The 14,029-nt window shown below is 40.0% G+C and overlaps 1 protein-coding gene across 1 annotated transcript in view; it reads right to left on the bottom strand.

Moving 5' to 3' along the window:
• MTHFD2L (methylenetetrahydrofolate dehydrogenase (NADP+ dependent) 2 like) overlaps positions 1–14,029 on the bottom strand; it is a 121,014-nt gene that overhangs the window by 6,935 nt on the left and 100,050 nt on the right. The gene's annotated exons all lie outside the window — the stretch shown is intronic.

Raw genomic sequence — 14,029 nt, 5'->3', positions numbered from 1 at the left:
TTTAAATCATGTATTTTTTATTAAAGCATATGACACGTCATTAACACAGTCCGATACAATTTCCAGACAAATACCGTACATTAGATACATGACCTGATAATACATTTTCATTTTACTAAACAACACCCTTACCACGTAACCAACCCCCCTCTCCCTCCCCCCAATCTCTTGCCCATTATCCAATACAACCATCTGACAGCATCACCTCTTGAGAAAAGATAACAAGCTTTACAAAAACACGCCTGTACATGTAGGAGTCCCCCCAGAATCAACTACACAACACCCATTCTACTTTGCAGTAACTCAGCAGATGCCACACCTGGGTAATCCATCCATCCACCCCACACATTTTCAAATTTTGTATTCTGACTAGTGTTGAGCATTCCGATACCGCAAGTATCGGGTATCGGCCGATATTTGCTGTATCGAATTTATTTTTGTGATATCGGAAATCGGAATCGGAAGTTCCCAGTGTATGGTTCCCAGGGTCTGGAGGAGAGGAGACTCTCCTTCAGGCCCTGGGATCCATATTCATGTAAAAAATAAAGAATTAAAATAAAAAATATGGATATATTCACCCGTCCGGCGGCCCCTGGACCTTACCGATGTAACCGGCAGCCTCCGTTCCTAAGAATGCAGAGTGAAGGACCTTCGATGACCTCGCGGCTTGTGATTGGTCGCGTGAGCGGTCACATGAGCGGTCACGCAACCATTTCACAAGCCGCGACATCATCGAAGGTCCTAAACTCCTCATTCTTAGGAACGGAGGCTGCCGGTTACAACGGTAAGGTCCAGGGTCCGCCGGACGGGTGAGTATATCCATATTTTTTATTTTAATTCTTTATTTTTTACATGAATATGGATCCCAGGGCCTGAAGGAGAGTTTCCTCTCCTTCAGACCCTGGGAACCATCCAGGATACCTTCCGATACTTGTGTCCAATTGACTTGCATTGGTATCGGGTATCGGTATCGGCGATATCCGATATTTTTGGGATATCGGCCGATACCATCCGATACCGATACCTTTGAGTATCGGAAGGTATCGCTCAACACTAATTCTGACCTCTCTTACTGTATATATTTCTTTCCATAAGGACAATAAAATTTATCTTGTTGATAAATTCCTTTTTCCCTGGCGGTTTTTCATCCAACCAGTGCATTGTGATAAGCTTTCTCGCAGCATACAACAATCTTGCGATAGTCAGTCTTCCACATTCATCCGTAGCAATATCATCCATACAGCCCAAAAGGCAAGTCAGCGGGTTACGCACCACATCTACTCCTGTCACCTCCTGGATCAAGTTAAGCACCTTCACCCAAAAGGGTTGGAGGCGAGCACACGAACACATCATATATAGCAGATCAGCGCCTTCCTCACCACACCTGGGACATTCTGAGTCACCTCTCAGTCCTGCCTTCCTCATCCATGCAAGTTTGAGAATAGATTTACTGATATAAAAAGACACATATCATGACAATGCCACAGAAGGGAAATTTCCCATTGGACCCTGTAGGACAGGTTAAAGGGGTTCTTCACTTTACTATTATTTTTACAGATGTGTTAGGCGACATTTTTTAAACATGGTGTATGCTGTTAAGAAATCTGACATGTTTGACTATGCTTCTTAGCCAAGACAGAGGCTTAAAAAGTGTTTAAACTTGGACATAGTCATGGGCCAACCTTAACATTTATTAAAAAATGTTTACAATTGAGGAAGTTTTTCCTTATCAGATATAACGATTAATCTTTTCATATGGAAACAAACTTAAAGGGGTTTGGTCCACGAACAAAGTATATTTTAATTAATAGATCTTAGAATAAAATATTGGAATAATATAATATGTTATGTAAGAGCAGTAAAAAGCATATGGCCCAATAGCTTAATTTAAATATGTAATAGCAAAGGATAAAAAGACCTTGAATAATACAAATAATAAAGTATGATACCAACAAAGTGCCCCCACAGTGAATTGCTCCACAGTACCCTCCACATGCATTGTATGATGACCTTACTGTACTCCCAGCGCCAGTGCAAATTTTAGGCCACACCTCTGACCACACCCATTCATAACTAGCCACACCCATATCCACATCCCAACCACACCCATTTAGCACTGCTGATCACACTGTTTCATAAAGAATATTTATAAACAAAAAAATATGGCCACACAGTGCTCCATACTGTATAATGGCCACACATGATGCTCCATACTGTATAATGGCCACTCATGATGCTCCATACTGTATAATGGCCACACATGATGCTCCATACTGTATAATGACCACACATGATGCTCCATACTGTATATTGGCCGCACATGATACTTCGTACCGTATAATGGCCACACATAGCTACTCCTACACACGCGGCTGCGCTCCGTACACACGCGCTCCGCTCCATACACCTCGTACACACGCGGCTCCGCTCCGTACACCTCGTACACATTTAGCTCCGCTCCATACACCTCATACACACACGACGCCGCTCCGTACACCTCATACACACACGGCTCCGCTCCATACACCTCATACACATTCAGCTCCGCTCCATACACTTTTTGCCTTTTGAAAAGATTTTTTATAATTTTTTCTATTTTTTCTCTGGTGCCCCCTTAGGGTCGGCGCCCTAGGTGGCCACCTAGTTCGCCTATACGTTCGGGCCAGCCCTGCCCAAACTGTAATCCCCACGCATCCATCCACACTTTATAATGGACCTCGCAAAGTCGTCCATAAAGTTTAATGACTCCACAGTGCTCAATACAGTATCATGGAGCGATAGAGTGCTCCATACAGTATAATGGCCCCAGAGAATGCTCCATACAGTATAATGGGCCCCACATAGTAATTCATACAGTATAATGGCCCCATAGTGCTCAACAAAGTATATTGAGTCCCACATAGTGCTCCACACAGTGTAATGGGCCCAACATAGTACTCCATTCAGTATAGTGGGCCCCATATAGTGCTCCATACAGTAAAATGGCCCCATATAGTGCTCCACACAGTATAATAGACCCACATAGTGCTCCATGCAGTATAATGGACCTACATAGTGATCCAAACAGTATAATAGCCCCACATTAAAAAAATAAATAAATAAATACTCACATCTCCCTGTTCCCCTGCTACCCCGGTTTCGACAGCAAGCGTTCTGAAGCTGTTCACTTCTCAGCACTGTGGGCAAGTTGTAATGACATCATCACGCCAGCTGTGCTGAGACGTCAGATGCAGAAGGATAATTATCTCAGAGGGAGCTTCAAATGTTTCAGCATCCAGGATGCCAATACAGTTGAAAGTGTTATGCCAGGCATGAGGTCCACCTGGCATCACAAGCCAAGTATACTCACCCTGTGAGCCATAAGTGTCTCGTGGGCCAGAGTTTGACATATGTGTCATACAGTTGTATTATTACATTAATACAAGATGTGATGTTGGTTTATAAAACACACATAACAATACCTAAAAGCCTAACATAATGATACCTAAAAATGGAAACAAAATTAAACGAAGGAAAGATTTTCAATGGCCATCTTTATTATAGTTCGTAAAATCCAATATAAACCAAAACCTTTTTTATACCAAACTTTAAAGCCAGCCTTTGATAACAGCCCAGCCATAAGATCAGATATAACCACCAATAAAGTATCATGCCGGCGACTCGTACGGTTTGTAAGTGCCGTCCTACTCGCTGTGTGCATTGCTTTGCTCCTCCCAGTGTCAGACCATCTCTCTGAGCTGCCTCGTGCAACACTTCCAGCCATGCTACATGCCCCTGTTACTGGAAAGTCTCCACTCAGCTATAGGCATGGCCAGACTCTGCAGGAATTTATAACCATTTTGTTCTGCAAAGCTTTGCTTCTCTGGCCTATCCCTTGCCAACAATGGATATATTATTTAGCTCCTCCCTTCACACCTTGCCTAAACTTAGTTCCTAGCTGAAGTTTGTCACTAGATGCCTGTCAAGGTGCATTACACTGGTCTGCGAAAAAAAAAAAACTGGCATGGACTTTAAGAACAGTTTTAGACTAATTTGAGGGTGCTGAATTCAAATCTGATCTTATAATTTCTCTATCACATCACGTTTTTGCTAGGTATATAGCCCATTTTCATGAATTCCATGATAAATATAAGTAGTGTATGAAAAGTGCCGGTTTATACGGTTCGCTAAGGTAAATTTAGTTTAATTTGGGTGGTTAATTTGTGTTGATTTGAAAATGGTTAACTTTCTTTTGGGTCTGCAAGGAGGTTACACAAAACACCCTTGTTTTCTGTGCTACTGGGATAGTAGAGCTACAGCAGAGCATTGGGTGAAAACTGAATGGCCTCAGCGACAGAGTTTGGAATCTGGTGATAAGAATGTCATCCATGATCCTCTAGTGGATAGGAAGAATATTGTCTTTCCTCCCTTACACAGAAAACTTGGATTGATGAAGCAGTTTGTCAAAGCTCTCAATCACAGTGGAGAATGCTTTAACTATATATGTTCAACTTTTCCTGGTCTTAGTGAAGAGAAGAAAAAGGCTGGAATATTTGATGGACCTCAAATAAGAACACTTATGAGAGACCCAAATTTTATCACATCAATGAATGAGACAGAAGAAAGAGCTTGAAATGCATTTTGTAATGTGGTGCAGAATTTTCTAGGAGGAGATTGTGGAAGAGCTACTAATGAGTCTGCGAAATCTTGGATGTAGAATGAGTATCAAGATTCACTATTTACACAGCCATTTGCACCTTTTTTCAGAGAACCTTGGGGATGTGAGCGAGGAACAAGGGGAGCGTTTTCATCAGGACATTAAAACAATGGAAGAACGGTATCAAGGCCGGTGGGACTCACGTAATGATGGCTGACTATTGCTGGAGCTTGATGAGAGACAACCCAGAAGCTGTACATCACAGATCAGCCAAGAAAAGAAAGTTCAAATAACTGCCATTTGCCATTCATCTGTGTGCCATATATATGTGTTTTTATATTTTGTAGTTTAATTCTGTAAGTATATTTGATTTGCTGTACATAGACTTTGTATTCTTTGTTATTCCTTGATTAAAAATATACAAAATGTAGTACCGAAAATCATGTGTTTTTATCATAAAGCATTAGGAGTAATTTTCATCAAAAATTGAAAATATCTCGAAATCCTGATGTGATAGCCAAAAACGGAGTTCATATTCGTAATCAGCAGCCAAAATTGACTTAAAATATGTTTTAAAAGCTTGTGCCAGAAGAAGTGCATTGACCAGTGTTATTGTTTGACTCTCCTGTTACAGACCTTGCTTCTTTATTCATTTGGTCTGATCTCTCCGCTCTTAATCCCGGCTTTGTATTTTGAACCTGTGCTGCCTGCCCCATCCTTGGATTATCTGACCAGGTTTCCTTCTTCGCCATCTGTGCTTCATATTACATATTTCATATGTCCACATCATCACACAAAACATTAAACAATCCACTCACCACTATCGAATTACACCACATAATAAAAAAACTGCTCATTTGGTATACTTATATAGTGACATGTAAAAGTTTGGACACCTCTGGTCAAAATGTCTGTTATTGTGAACAGCTAAGCAAGTTGAAGATGAAATGATGTCTAAAAAGCTTAAAGTTAAAGATGACACATTTCTTTAGTATTTTAGGCAAATATATAAATATTTCCTTTTTTACATTTTAAAAAATTACAAAAAGGAAATGGGCTAATGCAAAAGTTTGGGCACCCTGTATGTTTAGTACCTAGTAGCACCTCCTTTTGAAAGTATCACAGCTTGCAAACGCTTTTTGAAGCCAACCAGGACTATTTTAATTCTTGCTTGAGGGATTTTCATCCATTTTTCCTTTTTTAAATCCTTCCAGGACTGTAAGATTCCTGGGTCGTCTTGCATGCACCGCTATTTTAAGGTCTAGTCACAGATTTTCAATGATGTTCAGATTAGGAGACTGTGAGGGCCATTGTAAAACCTCTAGCTTGCGCCTTTTAAGGTAGTATTTAGTCAATTTTGATCTGTGTTCAGGATCATTATCCATTTGCAGAAGACATCCTCTTTTGAACTTCAGCTTTTTTACAGATGGTATTATATTTGCAACAGGATTTTGTTGAAATTTAATTGAATCCAATGTTCCCTCTACCCATTAAATGTTCCCTGTGCCATTGGCTGCAACAAAACCCAAAGCATGATTTATCCACCCCCATGCTTAATGATTGGTGAGATGTTCTTTTCCTGAAATTCTGTGCCCTTTTTTCTCCGCACGTACCTTTGATCATTGTGGTCACAGAGTTCTACTTTTAACCTCATCTGTCCACATGCATTCCAAAATGTAAACTTGTTTAAATGTTGTTTTGCTTTTGAAGCTGAAATTTATCGTAAGTAGTGTTGAGCGATACCGTCCGATACTTGAAAGTATCGGTATCGGATAGTATCAGACGATACCCGAAAAATATCGGATATCGCCGATACCGATACCCGATACCAATGCATTTCAATGGGACGCAAAGTATCGGAATGGTTCCCAGGGTCTGAAGGAGAGGAAACTCTCCTTCAGGCCCTGGGATCCATATTCATGTGTAAAATAAAGAATTAAAATAAAAAATATGGATATACTCACCTCTCCGGAGGCCCCTGGATCTTACCGCTGTAACCGGCAGCCTCCGTTCCTAAGAATGAGCACGTGAAGGGCCTTCGATGACGTCGCGGCTTCTGATTGGTCGCGTGACCGCTCATGTGACTGCTCACGCGACCAATCAGAAGCTGCGACGTCAGCCGCGACATCATCGAAGGTCCTTCACGGGCTCATTCTTAGGAACGGAGGCTCCCGGTTACAGCGGTAAGGTCCAGGGGCCGCCGGAGAGGTGACTATATGGATATATATGGATATACTCACCTCTCCGGCGGCCCCTGGACCTTACCGCTGTAACCGGGAGCCTCCGTTCCTAAGAATGAGCCCGTGAAGGACCTTCGATGACGTCGCGGCTGACGTCGCGGCTTCTGATTGGTCGCGTGAGTGGTCACATGAGCGGTCATGCAACCAATCAGAAGCCGCGACGTCATCGAAGGCCCTTCACGCGCTCATTCTTAGGAACGGAGGCTCCTGGTTACAGCGGTAAGATCCAGGGGCCACCGGAGAGGTGAGTATATCCATATTTTTTATTTTAATTCTTTATTTTACACATGAATATGGTTCTGATACCGATTCCCGATACCACAAAAGTATCGGAACTCGGTATCGGAATTCCGATACCGCAAGTATCGGCCGATACCCGATACTTGCGGTATCGGAATGCTCAACACTAATCGTAAGGACACAGGAGAGGTTACTTCTGATGACTCTTCCATGAAGGCAATATTTATGCAGGTGTCTCTGAACAGTAGAACAATGTACCACAACTCCAGAGTCTGCTAAATCTTTCTGAAAGTCTTTTGCAGTTAAGTGGGGGTTCTGATTTGCCTCTCTAGCAGCTCTCACTGAAATGTTGATTTGTTTTTCAGACCTTGACTTCCACTGTTCCTGTTAACTGCCATTTTTTAATTACATTTCGAACTGAGAAAAGGGCAACTTGGAAAATGCATTGCTATCTTCTTTTAGTCTTCTGCTTTGTGGGCCTCTACCATTTTCATTTTCAGAGTGCTAGATAGCTGCTTAGAAGAACCCTTGGCTACTGTTTTTTGGCACAAAATTAGAGGTGGCTGGGTTTTTATAAAGCTAGGAAATCTGGATAATTTGGCTTTTCCTAACGATGATAGTGAACAAGCTATAACCCTAACAGTCTAATTAAGGTCTGAAACTTTGGTGAAAATTATCCGAGCATAGAAATCTCCAAGAGTGCCCAAGCTGTTGCATCAGCCCATTCTCTTTTTCATAGTTTTTAAAATGCAAGAAAAGACAATACTTTTTTTTTTATATAAAATACAAACGAAATGTGTCATCTATAACTTTAAGGCTTTTAAGGTACCGTTACACTAAACGACTTACCAACGATCACGACCAGCGGTACTACCTGGCCGTGATCGTTGGTAAGTCGTTGTGTGGTCGCTGGGGAGCTGTCACACAGACAGCTCTCTCCAGCGACCAACGATCAGGGGAACGACTTCGGCATCGTTGAAACTGTCTTCAACGATGCCGAAGTCCCCCTGCAGCACCCGGGTAACCAGGGTAAACATCGGGTTACTAAGTGCAGGGCCGCGCTTAGTAACCCGATATTTACCCTGGTTACCATTGTAAAAGTTAAAAAAAAAAACACTACATACTCACATTCCGATGTCTGTCACGTCCCCCACCGTCAGCTTCCCGCACTGACTGTGTCAGCGCCGGCCGTAAAGCAGAGCACAGCGGTGACGTCACCGCTGTGCTCTTCTTTACGGCCAGCACTGACAGTCAGTGCGGGAAGCTGACGGCGGGGGACGTGACAGACATCGGAATGTGAGTATGTAGTGTTTTTTTTTTTTTAACTTTTACAATGGTAACCAGGGTAAATATCGGGTTACTAAGCGCGGCCCTGCGCTTAGTAACCCGATATTTACCCTGGTTACAAGTGAACACATCGCTGGATCGGCGTCACACACGCCCATCCAGCGATGACAGCGGGTGATCAGCGACCAAAAAAAGGTCCTGATCATTCCCTATGACCAACGATCTCCCAGCAGGGGCCTGATCGTTGGTCGCTGTCACACATAACGAGATCGTTAGCGGGATCGTTGCTACGTCACAAAAAAGCGTGACGATATCGTTAGCAAAATCGTTATGTGTGAAGGTACCTTTAGAGATCATTTCATCTTCAACTTGCTAAACTGTTCACACTAACAGTAATTTTGACCAGGGGTGCCCAAACATTTACATGCCACTGTAATCCCATGCCAATCCCTTCTAATGGTACGAGATTCATATATTGTACTTATCATTGGGGAGAAAACTTGAAAAATCTGCATTTCCAAAACACCTATGTATATTAAAATATTTGTTAAAATATGGCTGAGACTAGTGCCACAAAAGCAGTGTTATATGTTATGTGTGTGATATATATATATATATATATATATATATATATATATATATATATATATATATATATCAAAAATATGCAAGGTGGCTAGCAACATTTTTTATTATAGCAAATGAAGACCTAGTATGGGTCATAGTAATTCTTTAAGTGTAATTTGAACTACTCAATCATTGGCACTGTTTGCGCCCCATTTGGCACTGAATTATAGAACTCTTCTAACTAAAGAAATATCTTTCTTCATTCATATGATATTGAGGAATAAAGAAATATAGTAAAGCCCTAGAGAAGCCTATGGTCACAATACTACAACTCTTAACAATTTTGAGGTTGTATGTGGCTATAATACACTCATATGCATGAACTTTGTGTAGCTAAATGCAAAATCCATTACAATTTTGCAGCGTTCAGTGGTAGTACAAGTGTTCTCTTTCCCTATAATTATTTAAGGTGTGGAAAGAAAAGACAACTAGGAGTGTATATTACTTTAGAAAACACTGCGGTGAAATAAACCAGTTTGTGATGTAATTTATATTATAAATAAGACTAAAAAATATAATAAAAATATTAACCATGATGTAAACTGCTTTATCTATATCAAAGACCTACAGTGTCTCACAAAAATGAGTACACCCCTCAAATTTTTGTAAATATTTTATTGTATTTTTTCATGGGACAGAACTGAAGATATGATGCTTTAATACAATGTAAAATAGTCAGAGTACAGCTTGCATAACAACTCTAAATAACTCAACACAGCCATTAATGTCTAAACCGCTGGTAACAAAAGTGAATACACCCCTAAGTGAAAATGGCCTAAATTTTGTCAGAATTTTGGAAATCGTTCTTGTGTTCAGTGAGATATTTTTCAAATGAGTTGCACTTATTTATGGTGAGCACTGTATAAATATATACATTATAAAAGAGGAGGAACAATTTACATTTTTGTCTTGTAATTGCTTTGCCTTTGATCCTTACATATCTTCATACATATTATAAATAGGAAAAAATCACCTTTGGTTTCACTAGGAAACCTACATATCAAGTTCATCTAACTTCCTGCTTGGGCAGATCCTGGGAACATCTTACTAAATGTCTTTAAAGATCTCTATGAGCCAAAAGATTGTTCCAGTAAATTAACCTATGAGATGTGGCAAACCTATTGAGCTAGGACATTACATGCAATTATAAAATGTAGTAATTGGTTTACAATTAGAAATATTTACAAACTAGTTAATGCTTTTCCTAATTATATGTTCTACTCATGGGTCAGATGTGAAAAGAACATGGGGTCCAACTCCATGCCAGAATCACGATGAACATTACCTAGTTTGTGTTAAAAACTGAAATGTATGGTTTTACATATAATGATTTTAACCCAGAATGCTGACATAGGTTGTATAGTATGTACTAATGTACATGAAATGGGTTTTCACATGCTTGGATAGGGAATTCTGAGTAAATAAAGGGATGTCCCTTTTTCAGAACCATCATCTATAAAGACAGAGCAAAAATAGGCCACATACTGTATGCACATAGTCCCACACACTTGGTCAGAGATCAACCCATACACTCAATCCCTTCTGGTACTTCTGTGCAGTCTCTCTAAGCACAATCTTAGAGTAGTTACTTTTAGCAACAGCTAAAGCAAGATCTAAGAAATGTAAAATGTTAAGGAAGGCCGAGTTTACGTAATTATCATATGCATATCTGAGCCTGTTCCGTCTACATCTGTTTAGTATTCTAGGACTTGTAGTACTGTCCAGATAAAGAGCTTGTGGGTTAATTTATCACATTGTTGCCCTGATTCTTGGGATATTTAAATCCCTACCTCCCTGCTTCCAGTGCCAGTTATAAGTTCTTCCTATCCTGGTTTACTCCTGGTCACCTATTTTGTTTTCCCTTACTGACCTCAGCTCATGTTTAAATAATTCTACTGCCTGACAACTTTGGTACCGATCTGGCTTTTTGACCATGATCTGCCAGCCATCTTCACCTTTCAGCAGCCACTTCATGGAATCAACCCAGGGCCACTGTATAAGTCCAGATCATTATACAGGCATTAAACAGTGAAGGACATAGTCCCCCTTGAACCTGCTAGACAAAGTAGCTTGCAAAAAGCCTGTCCGTGGAAGCCCTTTTAAGTGCTGGCAGCTTTCCAAAGAAGAGCTGTTATAGTATAACTGACCCCAAGTTATGGATCGCTTGCAAGCAGTGGTTGATCAAATACAAGACCTGGCCAAGGATGCTACAGAACACGTTTGGCATGGTGAAACTGCCCTGACCCAAGCAACATCTTCCTTGACCTTTTCTGAACCCAAGGTGAACTTATCTGACCACTTTTCAGGTCACTGCAAAAATTATTTTCACCTTTAGGCCAAATGTTTGCCTGTATTTCAAGCTCTGTCTACATTTGTCTGGTTCTGAGAGCTAAAGTGTGACTCATTATTTCCCTGCTGCAGGGTAACCCCCAGGCTTGGACCTTTTCCCTATCCTCTTATGCCCCAAAACTCTCCACAGTTGACTTTTTTTAAAACCTTTACCTTGTAGCGTTAGCAAAAAGTAAAATATCATCCTTATGTCATGGGCGACATACTAATGAGGAATATTGTACTAATTTTCGGTGCTGGGTCTTTCAATGGAATGACTAGGCCTTTAGCATCACTTTTGTACTGGACTTACTGCATTGACCAAATCATGGATGAGTTAGTACAATTTCCTCCACTATATTTCCTTAACTCTAACGTAACATTTCCCACATGTCTACTTTACATTACCACAATTTTTGACACATAATTATTTTTTAATAGGAAGTTAGAAGGGTTAAAAGTTGACCAGCGATTTCTCAATTTTCCAACAAAATTTACAAAACCGTGTTTTAGGGACCACATCACATTTGAAGTGACATTGAGGGGGTCTATATGAGAGAAAATCCCAAAAAGTGACACTATTCTAAAAACGGCACAACTCAAAGTCCTCAAAACCACATTCAAGAAGTTTAATAACCCTTCAGGTGCTTCACAGGAATTAATGGCATGTGGAAAGAAAAAATTTATGTTTTACTTTTTTCATATAAATATTGCTTTAGCCAAAATGTATTACTTTCACAAGGGTAGCAGGAAAAAATGGACCCCAAAATTTGTTATACAATTTCACATGAGTACGCTGATTCCCCATATGTGGGGGGAAACTACTGTTTGGGCACACGGCAGGGCTCGGAAGTGAAACAGTATCATATTAGAAACCCTCCACAATTTACCCCATTTTGCAAAGCTACACCACTCAAGGATTTTATCTAGAGGTGTAGTGAGGATTTTTAACCAAAAGGTACTACACATAATTTGAAAAACATTAGGTCGTCATATTGAAAATGTCAACATTTGTTTTGAGCATAAGTGCCCGCTACTCGAGTTTGCACCGGGGTTCTTGGGTATGCACCAAGTATCTAGGGTGTTCAAACAACTCCGATGCAAAGTCGAGTAGTGAGCACTAGTCATGATATCGACATCATTTTTTTAACATTAGAGAAAACTCTAACCCCAATGATAACCTTAAACCTAGCCCAACCCTGACCCTAGACTGACCCTAGACCAACCCTATCCCTAGCCAAACTCCAACCTCAAAATTAACCCTAACGGCAAAGAATGAACAAAATAAAAATTATAAAATAAAAAAATGTAATCTGACATGGTGGGTTGACATACCAATTATTACCTGTTGATAAATGTCATAGTGTCTATCACAGTGATCAAAATGAACCAATAGGAAAAATTCCTGCTTTTGCACATGCACTCGGCATTTTTTTATCAAGAAGAGGAGGTGGAGGGCTAGGGGCTGAGCTGTAGGGACTGGGGGATGGCAGACATACTAGTGGGAGCTTGGGGACCTCATTTCTCTCTCCTCTGTCAGAAGGGAGAAAAATGTTTTTAACAGCTGGCACACATTTTTTTCATGTGATCACCATTATTCACTGAATAACGGTGATCACGTGATCAGGGACAGGAAAAACCGTCCCTCATTGTGTTCTTCAGAGTCTCAGCTGCAGATGTAGGTCATTAAAGGGTTTAGAAAATGGTAAGTGAATCAACAGATGATAAATAGGAATCAAGTCAATATTTGGTGTTCTTCTTATAGGTATACTTTAGGGATGAGCGAGCACTAAAATGCTTAAATGCTCACTACTCGATGCAAGCAATTCCTAATACCCAGGTGCTCATTTCCAGTAACGAGTATAATGGAAGTCAATGGGAAATCCACGCATTTTTTCAGCAGACCTTACAAGGAGGTTTGGAGGGCAGTGATAGTGTTGAAATGGATGAAAAGGGGAAAAACATGGGTAAGATCCCTGGAAGCCTCTCTGACTCCCAGATTGCTGAGATCAATGTTGCTACACTTTTGCTCCACTTTAAGAACTGACAATAAAACATTCAAAATCGAAAAGAAATTGGAGCTTACAGGAAAAAAATGGTAAGAAACATTCTTTAATGCATAATGACTTGTATATAAATAGAAAATTATATATTCTATTATATACATCTATATAATTATATATAATATATTATATATATATATATATATATATATATATAATTATATATATATCTATTATATATTATATATATATATTGAAATAGTATTTAAAAAAAATTATAATAATTTAAGTAAACCAAAATCGAATTTTGCATTAATTTTTATTACATTTCAATTTTTTTTTTACTTAAAAAAATTGAAATTTCAGTTTAATTTATGAAGGAAGTAAGAACTGTCATCAAATAGAAGCAAGAGGGACCCAGATACACTCTGTATTAGACATAAAGGAGGGCCTCATACACATTATGTTCAAATTGTTCAAATGTAGTGGAACTCCTAGATCCAAAAAGGCAATGCATCAAGTGCAAAGCATGCCAAAAATTACAAGCAGGGTAATCACTCACCCTTGAAGGCACCAACTGTAGTACCTCATTCAGGTAGTGCCGGGACCTCCGACATGTAGAAATGGACGACAGCCCCCTATGTCACCTGCTCAATCGCCTACTCCCG

This window comes from Ranitomeya variabilis, chromosome 1 (assembly GCF_051348905.1).
Source record: "Ranitomeya variabilis isolate aRanVar5 chromosome 1, aRanVar5.hap1, whole genome shotgun sequence".
Classification (NCBI taxonomy): domain Eukaryota; kingdom Metazoa; phylum Chordata; class Amphibia; order Anura; family Dendrobatidae; genus Ranitomeya; species Ranitomeya variabilis.
This window is presented reverse-complemented; position numbering and strand designations above follow the sequence as displayed.